Genomic DNA, 3,276 nt, shown 5'->3' with positions numbered 1-3,276 from the left:
TCAACAAATTTGTAGCTAATAATCATGAGCTAACAATATAGGCGATAATCATCTAAGTTTAGGAGTTATTGTGGCCTGTCAATGTTTGTCAGTATTGGAGCCAGCCGAGAAAGACGTAGAAGAAAAGAGACAACAATTACAGTCAGGGTCAGTTCTTGAGATTTTTTTTCTTTTTTGTTGGTATTTATTCGATCGCATTAATTTCACTAAAATCTATACTTTCATGCTTATCATTCGTTTGTAAAAATTCACCATTAGCAAAAATCTCCAAGTAAAATTTAGAATTGTAAATTGTCATGATTAAATTTATGATAATCCGAATTCGAGAATACGAATCTAATGATATCAAAAATGCTAAGATTGAAGTTCAAATAAACTAAAATCAAGCACTTAAGTATATTGAGAAACTTTAAATATTAATTGAAGGGTCAAATAGTCTCAAAATATTGCATGCTTATATTTAAATCTAACAGCGAAATTAAACAAATTTACTAACTTGAAGATAATTCAATGGAGGAAAAATTATTATGTGCGGTTACCGAACGGCTTCCAGTGACGAATGAAAACGTGCCACGTCATTTTTTTTTTGCTGTGTGTACTACTTGGTACCGGGTGATATGACCCGTTTTGATTCGTCTCTAAATTGTTCAGTAACCGCACAAAATAATTTCTCTCAATGTAGAGAGCATTAAGATTCTCAAATATTGAATAAATGACCTATGATAAAAGATGTCAATGTGGGTCGTTTGATGAAGTTTTTTTTTTTTTTTTAATTCCGACTAAACTGCTGAAATACTGTTCTAAAAAATTATAATGAGAATCTAACAATCATTCTCAATTATATTCTTCAATCACGGAGAAGAACATATTTAAATATACTAGTATAAATGCACGTGCACATGGTGCACGTTAATAAAAACTAAAAAATAATATTTATATAATATGATTGCATGTGAATAAAATTTAAAATTTTATTTTATTAATTTTTTATAAATTAATAAAGTTATCATTATAATTAATTTTAATAAAGATCATATTATTGAATAACTTGAAAATTTTTCTTAAAATTTTAGTTGATGCGTTATTTTAGGATATTTTTAGATGTTTAAAAGTATATTATCATATTATGAAAATTATGATTGATCATCCATGCCAATTTCTAAACGCTAAAGCATTTTAATCCTTAAGGCAACTAAAACAAGAAAAAAGAAGAAAAAAAAAAATTAAAACATGAAATTAATCAAAGTGAGATAAACGTCCACTCTATCTCTGAATAAAAAATTCAAAATATAAATTGATTATCAAACAAGAAGTAAATTTGAATAATTAAAAAGATCGATATGCAAAACAATTAAGATATTTTTAATCTACACAGCTCCAGCCACTTGTAGATTGATTTTCACATCAATGATATAATCAAAGTATAAATGTAACCTCATATACATTAATTATAATTTAGGAATGCATAATCAATTGTCGAACCCATAAGAAAGTTAAGTTCAAGAAGCATTGCCATTATCATCCAATTTTATTTGCATTTCCTATTTATATTTTAAAATATTCTTATGTCCTATTACAAACATACATCAAGCAAGCTCAGTACCCTCTTATAATAACCAATTATAGCATAAAATGATTTAAACAAACAATTTTTTGAAATTCAAATTCGTGGTATGTAATAAGGAAAGAGGTAAATTAAGTGACAATGATTTAACTTTTATTGATCAAAGAGATGAAGAAAATATGAAAATTAGGATGATTAATTAGTAAAGTAAAATATCAAGCGAAATTAATTAGTATTCAACAACTAACACACCAAAAGGAAATTAATTTTTTATATAGGCCAAATGAAAATAAGTTCATAATAAAATATTATATGGATCAATTGATAGAGTCAGGTCATTAAAAATACATAATACTTAAATATTAATGATTCCATCAATTTATCTTCACATCAAATATCTTTCAATTTGAATCAACAAAATTTATCAACGAAACCTTTAAATAAAAATATATGGTCCATCATTTATTGGAATTATCATTTGTTGTTTTGGATGACAGTACTATTACTCAATTAAAAGAAATGAACAACATAAGCACTTATTTTTGTTTTATCCCATCAATTATTTGCATTTAATTTCTTTTTGTTAATCCATTCATCTACATTGACTGACAAATAACTTAATAAAAAAAGTTTTGTTAAAAAGGAAATATGTTTTGAATTGAATTTAAAATGTTACATATTTTCAAAAACTGAATCTCATATGATAAAATTCTTTCATTCTTGATAAATAACAAAATAATAAAATATTAATAAATAAAACAATAAAGCTATAGATTAAAAAAAAACAAATCTACATGAAGAAAATTGCAAAAATCACATGAAATAAAATTAAGTTTCAAAATAAAAAGAATAAACTTTTATATTATCTTATTATCTTTTAACCATCATCTTCATATAAAAGTCTTTAAGCTGAAATAACAAAGAAGCATGATTTTTGTGAACTACAAACAATAGAAACTTCAATACAATCTCATCAAATAAATATTATATATGATATAAGTCGTAGTAAATTTGGAACTTAGTGAACTACACCTCGCATAACAAATTATCATAAGAGCTGTATTGTTTATAATTTTAAAGACAAAAACAAATGCATGAAGGGAGAATTTAGGTCCAAAGCAAGCTCACTAAGATCCTGTCAATTGTACAAAACTTAAGACTCCACAACAAACATTCAGGATTGTTCTCAATCTTGCATCATTGTTTATTAACATTATTTGGGAACTTCAACTTCCATCTAATAAACTAAGTAAAATTAGTCGTTCATTTTATTGTTCAACAAAAAATAATACGCTTTGAAAGAGATTGCAATGGATGATGAATTTCTTAAGATTTAACAGTTCTATAGACAAATAAATAAATAATATTTGAGATAAATGAATCACTAAACATTAAAACAAATCAGAAGAAGCCAACACAAAGACTTTCTAGGAGTTAATTTAATCTCAATAGCATAAATAGGCAGAAGAAGAAATCAACTTACATTTGCAATTGAGGCTTTATATTTGTCACCTCTGTGATGAAAATGTGTGCTATCACAGGGAAAATGTATCTTATGAGCATTCACAACCATCAAGTTCTGATCAAACTTCTCATGTGCAAGGTGAGTGTGAGGTATGCTTGCTTCCCAAACTTCATCTATATTAATGTTATTGACCACTTAATTGGAATCTAACGCAAGTAGAGAACAGTACCAAGAGCTAACACTTCTC

This window comes from Dendrobium catenatum, unplaced genomic scaffold, assembly GCF_001605985.2.
Source record: "Dendrobium catenatum unplaced genomic scaffold, ASM160598v2 fragScaff_scaffold_1632, whole genome shotgun sequence".
NCBI classification, from domain to species: Eukaryota; Viridiplantae; Streptophyta; class Magnoliopsida; order Asparagales; family Orchidaceae; genus Dendrobium; species Dendrobium catenatum.
Note: the sequence above shows the minus strand (reverse complement) of the source record.